The sequence below is a fragment of the Cinclus cinclus genome, chromosome 26 (assembly GCF_963662255.1).
Source record: "Cinclus cinclus chromosome 26, bCinCin1.1, whole genome shotgun sequence".
Lineage (NCBI taxonomy): Eukaryota > Metazoa > Chordata > Aves > Passeriformes > Cinclidae > Cinclus > Cinclus cinclus.
Window position 1 is genome coordinate 3635972 of NC_085071.1, and position 15529 is coordinate 3651500.

The window sequence follows — 15529 nt, forward strand, 5'->3', positions numbered from 1 at the left end:
GGCTGGCAGAGGAAGCAGCCAGTGGGGCTCTGTGGTGCCTGGCTGAGGATGGCTGGGACTGCAGCAAAACCAAACTCAGCACCCAGGATGTTCCTGAGAGACACCATCAAGGTGCTGCTGGTGTTAGGAACAGGCTGGTCCTGCAGCCAGCTGGGAATACTGGCGAGATGAGCATTCAGAGCAGAGACCATGCTTGCTCTACTTGTGCCTTCCATAGTTAATGCTCTGCAAATAACTTTTTGGCAATGACTCCAATTGGGGCAGGACATCTCCCTGTAATCTGGATCCCTATTGTGCTGTCAGACTCAATTCAAATTTAATTTGCTAAAGGTTTATATCAGGCAGATTTTTTTCCTTAAAACAAAAAGGAGGGGAAGATACTATTGATGGAAAAAATAATACAAGTTCATATTCTTCTTAAGGAAGGAAAAGAGATGCCAGAAAACACAGCTAAATTTACATTTTAATGGAGAGTGTTCTGACTGCCTGCTCTGAGAAGCACAAATTGCTTTCTGGATGGGACCCTCACTTTATACCAAGGTGCAGGGAATTAAATCCAGCAGCCCCTGATGAGATGACAGGGATATCTGGAGCCACAATCCCCACTACCAGCCAGTGGCAAGGACAAGCCAGGTGCTGGTGGTGAGGCCAGGCTGTTGTCCCAGCGAGACCAGGGGCACAGGCCTGGTGGCTGCAGGGACTAAGGGACATGACTCCTGGCTCAGCAGCTGGAGGTGTCATGTCAGGGAGCAGAGAGCTGTTTGCAATGTGTTTCAAATCCTGGGTGACCATGGCCCTGCCCCTGCTGGTGTACCCCAGCCCATTTTAGGGGTGCTGATCAACGGAGGGCTGGCTCAGAGGAGTCTGTCCTCATTGCTGTGTGGTGAGATCCCAGTAGCAGAATTGCACTGGCACAAGCCCCACTTCAGCTGTTACCACTGGCAGCTGCACTGGGAGTCTCCCAAGAACCTGTGCCCAAGGCAACTGTGCCCTCTGGGGTGTCTCTCCCCTCTGGTCTGCTCCTCACCAGAGCAGCTCAAGCTTGCAGACAGGCTCCAGCAGTCTCTCTGTGGGGTCTTAGACCCCCATGCAGCCAAAAGCTGTGCCCAGGAGAAGCTGTTGTTCATTTCTTTGCATCTTAAAGTATCTTTGAAGATGAAAGCACAGCACAGTGCTGCATAGTCTTATCTCTGGCAGGGCCTGTCAGCTGCAGATGTTTCTGGCATATTCATGAGCAAGGCAAAGACTCGTCCCTGCTGGGACTGAGTACCCGGAGTGTGTCCCCACCCCATATGGTGCTTTTCCAGTTGTCAGAGCAGCTGTATGCAGTGGATGGGATGTAAATTCAGTGTCATACGGCAAAGGCATCACTCAGACAAGGAGACAAGATGCTTATTGGGGATACTTCCAATCCAATAAAATAAGCAAAATCATCCCTGTTAGAGGCTCAATCAGAGCAGATGTGCTGGCACCCACAAGGCTGCTTCCCTGGGGAAAACAGTATCACTGTCTGGAAACCAAGGCAGTCATAAATCATGGGTGACATTCAGTAATTTGTTCCTGCCTTGTGCAAAACACTGCTGCTCCTCTGGGCCAGTCCTGGGCATCTGCCTCGGATCACAGTGATTCTGATCTTCACTATCATGATGGGTTTGTCATGGGTTAGATAATGACAAAAGGCTGTGGATGCAGGAGAACACAGACACGGAGCTGCTGGAAGCAGAGCAGAGCATGGACCAGTGGCAGGAACCGCCTGTGTTTGCTGCTGTGGGAAGAGCTGTCCCCAGCTGCAGGGTCTGCAGGGCTGCTCAGAGGCCCTGGTGGCTCTTGTGTGCTGGGACAGAGAGGTGATTTCTCAAGGTTGCAGAGTGCAGGCTCAGTCCTGTTGGTAGCAGCAGGACTAATGCTGTTAGTGACAGCAGCAGGAGAAGCACAGAGCACTCGCAGGGTGTGCAGCACAGCAGAAGTTCTGGTAAAGAGATGGAGCAGCTCAAGGCCAGTGCTGGGGATTTGGGTTTCACAGTCACGTGTGAAAGTCCTGCCCAAAAGTGGAGCCAAGTTGGAAGGTGATGGGGTGGGAGCTGTGGAGTTTGTTGGTCACAGACAGGAGCTGTTGGGGTGAAGCTGTGGGCTGGGTGAGACTGTGGTGGAAGAGACGGTCTTGGCCCTTCAAAAACATCAGGGGGCACCCAGTTGGTCCAAATTACAGCTTTCAGTGCCTCTCCTCAGATAAGCAGTCTTGCACTGTTCTCCCTGGCAGCAGGATGCTCTGCACTGAGGTGCAGTGAGGGCTGGGACCTCTCCTGCCACACTGGTGTGAGTGGTTAGTGGTGCTCATGGGGTTGACTTGGGAGCCACACCAGCATTGAAGAGAATCCTGAGGACTCCCTGCAATGATCCAGGCCAGACCCAGAAGCAGGTGCCTGAGTTTAATCAGCAAGTTTGTGTCACAGGAGCTCTGTGGGTTTGGCTGGAGTGAATGTTATTTCCCCTCCAAAAATCACAGGGAGACAAAACACCTACTAAAATAAAACTTCCCACGATACTTCAATTGTGAAGAAAAATTTATGTTTTGATTTTGGAAATCAATGGCAATTCACAAATTATTCTCCCGTGCTGCTACAGGTCATCCATCAGTGTTGGTATCTGCCTGACAGGAGCCATTATGGGCTTTGTTTGGTTGTTTGTTCGATATTAGTGGTTTGTTCAGCTGCTCTCCAGGTCGGTATGCTAATGACAAATTACAGGCTCATGGGCTTTTTTCCCAAACAGTTTTAGAAAATGCAGCTGGATGGCATAATCACAGTGCCACTGAGCACACCAGCAGCAACACCTGGGATGAAGCAGTGTTGAGGAGGGCATGTCCCCATGCACGTGAGCACCAGGTGAGTCTGGTGTGGAGCTCCAGAGATGTGGCTCGGACACACTGCTGCCCTTGTGTCCCTTCTTCTTCCTCAGATTGTTTATCCTTGTGCCCACTGACAGTCTGGAGAGACCAGGACATTTCAGGATCACTGCTGCTTCCCTACTCTGCCCATTGCCCCCCGTGTTGGGATCCTGGCTGTGTAGGGATCACCTTTGCTTATTCTTTAAGTGACCCCAAAACAGTTTCTCATGACACCTGCCGTGACATGTTGGAGGTCCTGGCTGGTGGTGGGATGCACTGAGTGCCCCTGTGTGGCAGTTTTGGGGGATTGAGCAGCAGTTCAGAGCCCATGGGGACACAACGGGGGTCCCAAGCTGAGGTGGGTGTCCCTCAGGAAGGGGCTGTGATGCTGGCACTGAAGCCATCCCAGACCTGCTGGGCTCTACAGGCATGGGGCTCTTTGGCAGCACCAGGCTGTGCTATTATGGGCAAATTACCTGTGGAATGCTTTTTTAATCTTGGGAGAAATAACTTGATTAGTAATTATTGGTGCAGAACACCTGGGGAGCCTCTGCAGAGGGTGAGGACAGGCTGTTTCACTGGAGCTGCCTGTCAGTTTTGTCACCTAATTATAAGATTGTTCCGTGCCAAGGCTCTGGACAGACAGAGAAAAAAATCCTCAGTGTAATTGTACTGGTCATATTTTATAGCCACTAATTACTTGCTTTGCAATTAGCATTTCTCTGGCTGGCTGGGGAGCTGTCACAGCCCTGGCTTGTGACACACAGCTCAGTGCTTCCCGTGGAGAAGCTTCCTGGGGCTGCCAGGGAAGGGGATCAGGCCCTGTGTGCTCAATCTGCAGCCCCACAGCACAGGAGGGAAAGGGGGGCTGGCCATCACTGGGGTGCAGGTGAGGGATGTGATGGTATCCAAATCTGGGACAAGATGCTGGGTCTGGGCTTGATGGCTCCACTTGAACTTCATGTGATCATGAATCAAAATTCTCACATGAACTTTCACAGCATCCATAAATTCTTCATTTATCATTATTAAAGATATGTCAACATCCTGGTTTATAGCTGGAAATTTACATTCTATTATTGTCTCTGATACAGTAAATATTCTTGTCCAAAGCCCATCAAGCAGTTTTCTACTTTTAGGAATTAATGACTCCTAAAACAGAGCCAGAACAGGCTGTTGATGTGCATGAAGGGAAGGCTGTGGCTGCTGGGGGTTCCCCCCTGAGGAATTATGAAGGGACCCAATAAGCAGGTAATTGGGTCAGTCCACCCTCTGAGCTGCACCTCCAGGGACTCTCCTCTTACATCTTACAATACATATGTTAAGCCTCTGGTTCTCTCTGCACTGGCAAATCTTCAAAATCCTTCACCTTCAGGAAAGACCATCTGCTGCTGCAGCAGCATGAAAACTGCTTTTGGCAAGCAAAAACTTTAGTTTATCATTTTAATTCAGCCCAATGCCAAAAGTTCAGCAATTTATTGTGCCTTTTTCAAGGTTTTTCGCTAAGTGTCTGTATGGCTGGTGTTTGTTTGGGAAGTTTTAGGGATTTTGCATTTGTATGAGTGTCTCAGAGTTGTCGTGATACGGCGAGAGGACTTGTCTGGTCCGAAACCACCCTGGGCTGATGTGCTGTGCTGACAGTTTGCCATAAACGCATCGAGTCCTAAACTAAAACTCTTCTAACAACTAAATTAAATGGAATCAAAGATAAACCAGCAGTTAAATGCATTTGTGGTGCTACCACTGGACTGGGGATGATGCAGGAGCTGCAGCCTGGGGTGTCCTCCTGGGGCTCAGAGGAGAATGGCTCTGAGAGTGGTTGTACTGGAGAGTTTGTCCATTTGTTGTTTCCTTTTGGCTTTGCAGAAGAAGTTTTGCATCCCAGTGTCTGACCTGTAGGACCTTTGCTCACTCACTGGGACAAGCTTGTATTTTGGTTAAAGCATTACAGATGGATACAGTGTGATAGAATGTGCAAGAATATCTTTAAGAAGCAGCTGTACTTCATAATATGAATTAATTAGGACTTTACACTTAAACCAAGTAGCTAATTACAGACCTTTTAGCTTAACAGAGTGTGGGAAGGGATAATATAAATGGTAATTATTGAGTTAAGCAGAAGGTAATGTGCATCCAGGGCTCACCTGGGATATCCCAGTCAATACTCAATTACTCCACTGCTCTCTGAGGTCTCTGTGGCACCTGAAGGCTGACGTTTTCCTGCAGTGACATCATCAGTACTGTGATGTGCCCATGGCCCAGGCCCTGTGCCAGGAGCAGAGAACAAGCCCCATGAGGCTGCTGGCCCTGGCAGGCAGCTCAGTCCCTGCCTGCCCTGCCCACCTTGGCCCAGCCATGTGCTGCTGGTGCAGCTCTGCCCAGCTCCTCCCTGTGGCCTCTGCACAGTGCTGGGCTCCAGCTGTTCTGCTCTGTCCTGTTCTGTCCCTGCTGCTCCAGCCCTTGCTGCTTCCCAGCCCAGCAGAACTCCTTGAAGTTTCTGCCATTGCTCTGTTCTGCAGGGAGGCAGAAATGTTATGTGGCGTGGGTCTGTGCAGCTGTGTCCTGCTGAGACCCCGTGCTTCTCCAGCACGCCTTGATTGAGCATCATTCCTGGCATTGCTCAGCCCTTACAGTAACACAGAGGAGAAATTCATTTAGCAGGGCTTAAGGTCAGATTGTGAGAGTTAACAGCTGTGAGGTCAGGAACAGAGAGTTACAGGAGGAAACCAAACACAAACCACAGCCCTGGAGCGAGTGCAGGGGACAGGCTGCTTCCTCAGCTCCAGTCATGGTGCTGTAGGGCTCCATGTGGCCAGTGAAAACAGAGGCAATGCTCCTCATACCTTCCTATCAGATGGGAATGGATGGGAAAGCATCCCAGACCAACTGCCACATCCACTTCTGGGTGTGATTGGTGAAGTAAACCTTTCTGCAGGGGTGGGGTAGCCCTAGACAGCTGTCAGCACTGACCACAGCCATCCTGGCACTGCAACAAAGGCCTGACAGCTGATGTGAGCTTAATGACTGGATGTGAATTTACTGACTGGCAGGCACTGGGACTTGTTGGCTGGGGAACAGGAACTTGACACAAACCCAGAGCTGTCTGGCTGGAAAATTCTGGCTTGTTTGGGAAATGTCACTGTGATGCTTCAACACTTGAGCTGGCTGGATTATGAACAGCTCCAAAAACCCAGCAGTAAATGGAAACTGGAATAAGATGTTCCACGTGTTCCTCAGCAGGTGATCTGGGCAGGCCAGCACTGAGAGAGAGAGGGCAGGATCCAAACTGCACCCATTGCAGGCAGAGGTGAGACAAGCTGTCGGCCAAAACACAGTGAGCAGAGCTGAGAGTGAGGAAGGGCTGGGGAAGGATGGCAGCTACAGGCAGCTCAAGAGCCTTTGGGCTTGCTGTGGTGATGGCTTGGTCCTGTCCCTGGCATGGCCATGGCTGGGAGAGGTGCTGGGAGGGATTGTGGCAGGAGAGACCCTCCAGCTGCTGACGTGGTGGGGACAGGTCCTGCCAGCTCCCAGTCCTGAAGCAGGAGGTAGGCACTGCCTCCTCCCCTTCAAAGTCAAAATGCTAATTTCTGTCTGAGCAAGAGGAGTTACAAATTGAACATCAGCCCCTTCATGTGTGTGCTCCATGAAGCTCCCGTGCAAAGGGTTTGAACAGGGATGAAGACCCCCTGTTAAGAAGAGAGGCTGGTTAAATACCTGAGTATGGTGCTGGCTGGCAGCTATTCCTGTGGTGAGTATCTCAAAGCTGGGGGTACTATCAAGGGTCCCCAGCCATCTGCAAGGGAAGAGCTTCTTCAGAATTACTAACAGTGGCATCCTGTGTCCTCTTTGATCCAAGCTGATATTTGCTGAAGGATATTGGAAGAATTAGTAGAGCTATTTCTCTTTAATCCTGTCCCAATAGACAGCAAAATCTCATGAAAAGGCAGGAGATCGTGTGCTGTTGTTTTAGGCAAGAACCTAAGCTCTTGCCTAAAACACTTCATCCACATTTGGATGAATTAGAAGCTTAACAGCATGAAGAGGTATTATAGCCCCACAAATTCTCCAGGGAACTTCTCTGGGCTATCCCACTCCTCCTTGAGACCAGTGACACTGCCAGTCAGTCTTTCCCTCTGGGGCTGTTCAGTACTTGGTTGCTGGATTTGCCCTTTCTAGGAAAGAGGTTTAAGGGGCAGGCAGATGGTGGCTTTTGGCAGGGATGCAGCATTTTTTTGGCAGCTGGGGGTTTGGAAGAGCCAGGATCCCACTTCTCACTGTTTGTGGTTTGAATTTTATTTGATGAGTCAAGGGATATAAATAAATGGTCTGTGCTTGCAAGGGTGATGCTTCTGCATCTCTGACTGGTGTGAACAAAGGCTGGGGGGTGGAATAGTGGGTAGGGATGTTTCTGAGAATCTTCTTCAGTCTTTGCTCTCCTTTCCTGGCAATATCAGCAAGCACTCCAGCACCGCTGCTCTCTAATCTAATCAGACCTAGGGAAACAGGATTTGCTGCAGTGTCTGACCACTTAGGTACCCACCAGCAGAGTAAATACCAGACACGTTCTGTGAGAATGGCCAAAAGCTATTCCAGCCCCTTTCAATGCAGAGACAAGGTCTCTGGAGCCTGGACCTCTCCCTGCTTTGGGCTGCTGCTCAAATTCTACCACTGCTGGCCTTTAGCAAGACTCTGCAGGTGGGTTCATTGGTACAGGGGATCTGTACATGGGGAACTTGGACCAGGGTGTGTGCAGCCCCTTCCTTCTCATGAGCATTTATGGGTGTATTCCAAAGTGTTTCCCTTTATGATTCTAGATTAGTAGATAATAGGCCATTTCTTCTTTTAATGGAGTCTCTGATGTTAATGGTCTACCTCCAATCAGAGTAAGGTGTTTTGGCCTGTTTTACTCTGATGGAGGATGATTGAGAAATATCTGGTTTACAGCTGGCTCCTTGCACTCTCACTGTACTGTGCTTCTGCCACTGAGACACTGCCAGGAAATAAAATAAAAAAGGCTGGGGCAGTTGAGCCCTTCCCTTCACAGGGTCTTCAGTGTTCCCTCCTACCAGCCCCTTCAGAGGTATGGGCACATCCTGGGATCATGCAAGGAAGCACATGGAGAGTAGGGCAAAGGCTGTTCTGGGGTTGTGCTCACCCCACTGAGCTCCTGGGGCAGCTGGTGCTGCAGCAACTGCCCTGCCCTCATGCAGTGGGAACTGTGCTCCCCTCCTGCCTGGTCCTGCCCTCCCTGCCTGCCTCTGCCTCTGCCATGTGCTGTGTACGAGGCTGGAGTCTGCTGGATAATCAGAGCTATCAGTGCAAGAGGGTGTGAAATGCAGATGGCTGGAGGACCCTGGGGAGCAGGAGAGAGCAAGTGGGGATGTGCTCATGTCTTTGCTGAGGCCAGGATGGAGCACTGGCAGTGGTTGCTGGCCTAGGGGTCCTGGTGTCCCTGAACCCTACTCAGCCATGGGCACCTCTGACTTGCACAGAGAAACTCCCCAGGCTGTGGTTGGTGCCATTGTATAAACAAGGCACCACTTCTGCATTTTAAATGCGTGCTCCTTGATATTGTCCTGCCTCTAAATGATCCTGGAAATGCATTGTCTACTTAACTACTTTTTAATTAAAAGTCAGGGATATTAGAAAAGAGAAATCAATTCTTGTCACAATTAAGACTTAGTTTGAACAATTGCAGCATGTTTCAGTGAAGGATCCTCTCTGGGCTTATTGATCTGTATTGTCATAATGTCTAGGTTATTGCTATGGCTCAGACAGTCTTAAATGAATATTTCACCTGAATTATGCATGTAATCTGGCAGACAGAGGAGGCTGCCTGCTGCCACTCAGAGCCTGCAGTGCCCCCACACCTGCCCACTGAGGCCTGGGCTAGAATGAGCACCTTGTCTCCTACAGTGTCAGGCTCATCTGTGAGTCTGGTGATTGTGCCAAGGGCCTGGTGACTGGTTGGGCAAGTCAGGCAGCCTCGGAGTTTGCAGCCCTAGGAAACGTCTCGAAGCTTGGAGGGAGCCAAAGGGAAGCCAGTGGCACCAGCTGAGTAGGAATTGGCAACTGGCAGTGCCCACAGAGGTTCATTGCACCCGGAGCAATGCTGCATCTCCCTGCACTCACTGCATCTCCCTGCACCCAGTGCAATGCTGCATCTCCCTGCACCCGCTGCATCTCCCTGCACCCAGTGCAATGCTGCACCTCCCTGCACCCAGTGCAATGCTGCATCTCCCTGCACCCGGAGCAATGCTGCATCTCCCTGCACCCAGTGCATCTCCCTGCACCCAGTGCAATGCTGCATCTCCCTGCACCCGGAGCAATGCTGCATCTCCCTGCACTCACTGCATCTCCCTGCACCCGGAGCAATGCTGCATCTCCCTGCACCCAGTGCAATGCTGCATCTCCCTGCACCTGGAGCAATGCTGCATCTCCCTGCACCCAGTACAATGCTGCATCTCCCTGCACCTGGAACAATTCTGCATCTCCCTGCACCCAGTACAATGCTGCATCTCCCTGCTAAAGGGAGCAATGCTGCGTACCCCTGCCCCTGGAGCAATGCTGCATCTCCCTGCTAAAGAGAGCTGGAGCAAGAGCAGGAGGGCAGGCTAGCGCAGGGGCTGAGCCTTCCCCACAGGTGGCTGTGGCTCCCCCAGCCATGGAAGTCTCTGTCTTCCTCTCCTCCCTGTCCCTCTCTTCCTCCCTCTCCCTCTGCAGAGAGGGGCTGGTGGGAGGTCTCCAGCACTCTCCACTGTGCAAGTGACAGGAGAGTAGGAGGCTGATTAATCAAAATCTAATATGGTGAAGGACCTTTTTAAAGGTAGAAGATGTCCCAGTTAAGGTTTGTCTGCCCTTTAAAAGTTCTTGAAAACTAGGGGGTCTTGGAAGAAAGAAAATTGATTTCTCATGGTTCCTCTTTTACCTTGGGGCAGAAAGTAAATTCAAAGGGGCCCTGCCATGAAAGGTCATAGTCTGCTGCTGTGGCTGATAATGAGATCTCTCAGACATAAATCAAAACACCTGGACTTCACCGTGGAGCAGCTACTGGTTTAACTCAAGATTTGGAAACAAGAAGAAGGGAGGGCACATGCTAAACCTTGCCTGCTGTGGAAGCAGAGGTGGCAGCAACAGCAGCAGTGTTGTGACCCCTGTTATGTTGGTGCCAGAGCTGTTCCCTCCTGCCTGGTGGTGCCTGGCACAGCCAGCACCTCCCCACAGTTTGTGCAGTGCCTCTGGCCCCCACCAACGTACTTTTCACATCATGGCTGCTACCACTGCTCCCTTCCATGCAGTGACACAGCAGCAGCAGCAGCTGGTGCAGCTGTGCTCCCTTCTCCTTGTGCTTCCCCCAGACTTGGGGAAAGAAAATCCTGATGGCCTTGACAACACTCCTTGTTAACCAATGGTCATGGCTTCCAGGGCTGCAGCCCATTAGATCCCATTTACTTTGTGATAAGTAGGATTCACGTAATAACTTCTGGCTCATATTAATGCTTTTAATCTGCAGACCTCAGAAAGAGATAAGCCAGAGAAAACCAAGAGAGAGACGTTCAGAAAAAAGAAAAGAAGCAAAGTGAGTAGGGTGAACTCTTTACCTCTCTATCCCATTAGCATGTTCGCCATGGATTGCACAATCCTGTTATGCACAGGCAGCCTGCAGATGTTGAAGCAGCACAGAGTCTACAGTATTTGTGGTGGCTTTGGCTCTGCACCGGTGCTGGCTGCCCTCAGGGTGTTGGGGAGGGCTCCAGCACAGCCTGCCCCTGGCTCCAAGTGCCTCCCCCTCACTGGGACTCCCCAGCTCCAATATTTGTTGCTCTTTGTTTTGGGTTCAGTGGCCCTCGGGCTCTGTGTTCTTGCCTTTGCTATGTGACTAATTGAAGAAGTGTCTAATCCTCATCTTCACCCATGTCACCGTTACACAGCCTGTGATTAAACATGCTGTCAGCTGCTGCTGTTTGCAGATAACAATGCTGCTTTCTCTCGTTCCTACACTAGCAAGCTCATTAGGAAGTTTTATGGATAAATTAGTCAGTCTGGGATTGAATAATGTCTGCAATGCATGCACTGAGAACTGCACCTTCCTGCTCTGGGTAGCCAAAAGTGATGGTGACCTGAACTGCTGCATGGGGCAGAGGCCCAGCACCAAACCAGGGTGGCCCCCAGATCTGGAGCCCGATTGCTGTCCCCATGCGGGCTCTCTTCAAGGAGACTCCTCCAGGGGTGAGCTCCCCAAGACACCAGTAAGTGTCTGGTTGGCAAAATCCTCTCTGATGCTTCATCACAGCCGATTCTGCAATATACATGAAAAGCAGCTCTTTTCCCACTCTTATTGCATGAGACACTCATACATTTCCAGAGAAGGTAGGTTTGGTGCCTGGCTGTTCAATACAGTGGGAGCAAACTGCAGCTGCAGATGGGAACAGGTTGTTTCTGCCATTTGTTATTTTTTTCCGTAATTATGATGCAGATTGGATGCTGTCTCCCGCATGCCCTCCCTTTCTGTTTATCAAGCAGGATTTTTGTGAACCTATATGCCAGTTTCTTTCCGGGCCTGGAGTGCCCCATTAGAATGGAGCAGAATGTATTGCATCTCTGAGCTGCAGCCCTTTCCCCAGTCCCCTTCCACCACCGGCCAGCACTGAGCTGGGATGGGAGCAGGGCTAGGATGTGAGGATCTGTCTCTCCATCCTCGGGACAGGCTTAGCAGGACCCCTATGGGGATGGTGTAGCTGGCAGTCTCTCTCTCTCTCCAGGGCTGCATCTTGTGCTGGCAGGGTGGCAGGAGGAGCAGAGGCACCTGCAGGCATGGAAAGCTGTCCTGCTCTCTGCTGAGCAGTGAGCAATCTGTAATTACTTGAGAGCTTTCAGGGAGCTGGACACACCATGCTGGTGCCTTATTTAGAGTCTGCCCAATTGCTGAGTCCTGGAGTGCAAAATGCATCTATGAATTAGCCACAGCTGGATTAAATTGCTAATTATAATTTGCAAAGTGTATTCCCTTCTTCTGTCATGGACAAATGAAAAAGACTCACTCTGCATGACCTCGCCGTCACCCTCGCCCTGTGACGGGGGAGCAATAATTGGTGAATGTCTTGTGGTGATTGAGTTACCAAGTGAGTCCTGAAGTGTCTTTCCTCATCAGTGTGTCATACAAGTTGCATTTCTGATTTGACTGATGAGTAAGAGCCAAAGCAGCATCACTCCATGGAAATCCACAGCAGTTCAGTGCCCTTGTTGTTGTTAAGGGGCATTTACTGTCACGTTATTGAGGGGCCAGGAAAGTTAGAAATCTTGGTAATGAATTTTAAATGGTTATCAGCACAAAGATACAAACATGAAAAAGCTCATAATAAACAGAGGGAACACCATAACTAGGGAATCCAGTTAGATGCACTGGCACTTTGGGGTCCTCCTTTAGGGTGTACAAGGATGCTCTCCTCAGGAGAAGGGTGAGCCAGTGGCATGCACTTAGTCTTCAAATTAACCAAGGTTTGGGTTGCAGATTCAGTGCAGTGCAGCTCAGAGCTGCTGAGGGAGGTCTGGGAAGTGCTCAAGCTGTGCAGGGAGCCTGGCACCAGGGCAGGCACTGGCACTTGCTGTGGCCACTCAGAAGCTTCTTGCCTGGCACTCAATGCTGGACACACTTCAGAAGCCACACGACCAGCAGGATCAGCCTGTCTAAAACGCCTCTGACAATGAGTGATGGCCACATGCTACAGATCCCTTTGTGAAACACGACCAGCCTGCTGTAAGAGCATTTCTGATGTGACTGAAAATGAAAATCCTGACGACAGCACTTCAAACAGAACTGCTGCAAATCTCTGTAAGTGGTTTTAATGAAACAGCCAGGAAGAGGAGGAGAGCAAATCAAAGGTAGGACAACTCCTTTGTTCAAATTTCTGTAATTGGTATAAAAATTATGTTACTGATTGTTTGCACCATTATACTTGAGGTACATCCTCATTTCTCCCTCAGTTCTCAGAGGTTTTCACCCACCTGAGCTCTCACTCTGCACTTCTGCCTTTCAAGCAGAGCAAGTGAAGGCACAGCAGAGGGGCAGGCTGAGGGGGAAGAAGCCTGTGGGGTGCTGGCATCCTGCCCTGTGCTCAGCACCACCAGAAGAGCATCTCTGAGGGGCAGGACCTGCATCCTCCACAAGCCTTCCCACTGCTCCCAGGGGAAGCAGATCCCACACATGACTCCTGAACTCAGTGCTCAGGCCTCCATGTGCACTTCAGGTTCTGACACCAGACTGTGACACCTGGATCCCTCCTGTCTGGCTCTAATTAACAGCATGTGGTAATTTGTCTCTGGTTGAGTTGGAATTTAACACTGAGTGGATCTGTGCCCCAGCCAAAGGTGGGGTTCCTATTGATGGTGACAGAATGGGCTGTGACTTACATAAGTGTAATGATATTATGCTGCCTGGAGCTCTGGGTTTTCTCAGTATATGATGAATGTGAGGCTTTTAAAAAAAATTAGACACTTACTTTATTTTACATTATTTTCTAGAACATGGATATCTGTGGGCTGTCTGGAAATCCATTAGCAAGAAATGTAAAGATGCTTAAAGGCATTTACCTAGATTAGCTGTGTTTATGCAGTCAAGGGTCTCTTATGTGATTACCTTAAAAGCTAAAGAACTGCTGCAAAACATTTATAGTGCAGACATCATGAAACAGAGTACAGATCTGACAGAAAGACAGAGCTGTTAAAAACAAGTGCACAGCTCTGGTTGCTTTGTGTTTGCAGTCAAACAACCCAGAAGGTAGAAAGGTTTTCCCTTTGTAGCCCTGAGGCTGAGCTGTGCAGCTTTGAGCATGAGATTTATGGGGAAGCTTTACATTAACTTTCATTTTCCCTGTGATTTCTGCCAGTTATCAGGAGAGGGTGAGCAGGGATGGGCCAGGATGATGGAGTGCTGTGCCCCTGGGAAGCAGTGTCTGAGCCCTGGGGATCAGCTGGGGGTAGCAGACTGGTGAGGTGCTGTTGGGACCAGATTGTCTGAGCCACTTTCCTCGGTGGGATATGCTTTAATGCCAGGAACCCTTGTGCTGTATTGCTGCTGCTTCCTCTGCTCTGCCTCTGCCTTTGTCACAGCAGAAGCAGTAGAAATCCTGGAGCATGTTTGTGTGACATGCCAAAACCAGTACAAAACTGCAGAAATCCTTTGTTTTTCATTGTACAAAAATACGTACAAGCGTGGAAGAGAAAGAAGAAGTGCAAAATCGTCCATGAGATTTCTGCCTGCTCCATCTTTTGTCAAGGACTGCTCTTTCAGCTGGACATCGAGGTCTGCATCCTCATGGCCCCTTTGTCCTTTAGCATAAAAAGTAATTTGTCAGCAAAAGAAGTAAAGTTTTGTTTTTCAGTACAGATCTGGCTGTCCTCCCACTGAGACTTTCAGCTCTTTATCTCAGGAATTGATAGTCTTGGTATCTGATTCTCTTTCTGTAGTGATTGTATTGATTTTTTTTTTCCAGGAGGCTTATTTTCACCGTGGTGTCAAAACTATCTTTCTGTCTTCACTTACAGCAGGTAATAGCTCAGCTTGGACAATTACACATTTTCTGGGCTAGCCCTGCTCTTTGCACAAGCTCCTCTGACAATCTGGAGCCTGGCTGACCTGATGGCTTTGCTTTCCCTTTGCTCTTGTCTCTGCAGCCTCCAGTCAGGAGTGGGGAAGGGCAGCAGCCCCAGAGCTGGATGTGAGCAGCAGAGGTGACCAGACAACCTGGGTATTCCTCTTCCTTCCCCTGCAGATAGTGGCCCCTTGTTGTGCCACTCATGGAGCTAGCTGGGGGGCTGTGCCATCCCAGGGCCAGCATCTCTCCGTCCTGTCCCTGGTGTGGCTTTGGGCTTGTTAAGAAATCCAGTAGTGTCCATTAAAGGCTGCTCTGTTTCTCTGTTTTCTTCATACCAGCAATGGCTTTGTCATCTGCTGTTTCTGAAACAAAATTCATGATATCATTTTCCCAAAGCATGATACTTAAAGTCTTAATTAAAATACATCTGGCTGCTCTAATGCCAAGATTTTATAAGTGCTTGGAATAGTATTTCAGATAAATGGAAAAGCTGTGTGTTTTTAACATGACAAACCCTTCTAGTCAAACATATCTAACATCAAATCCTCCATATAGTTCTAAAATCCTCTTCCCTACTTTGCTCCTCGTGACAGGCAAGTGTACACGCCTGTGGAGCTTGGTGGTGAATGGAGCTGTCCCAGGAGTGTGGATTGATTTGCTTCATGACATTGATACCTTCCACTGTCCCAGCAGTGAGACCCAGTGTGTGAATATTAAAAGGAAGCTGCTGTGCCTGGAGGCAGGGAAGCGAGATCCCCTATATTACACTGTGAGAGTTGTGTGTCATGTTAGAGCAATCTGGCTTTAAAGGGCATCTTTCAAGCACAAACTAGCTTTTTCCCACACTTGACTGATCAAACAAATAACTGTGATTAAAGGTCAAGTGCCTTTATTTTACTTTTCTATTTTACTCCTTAAAAATTTATATGCGAAAGAAAACCTAGAAGTTAACATAGCATGAAATTGTTATGCAGTTCTGAGCCTTTAGCGACAACTAAATATCACTTTTTCTTCATGGGTGGCTTGAGAAATTTTCAGTAATAACAGG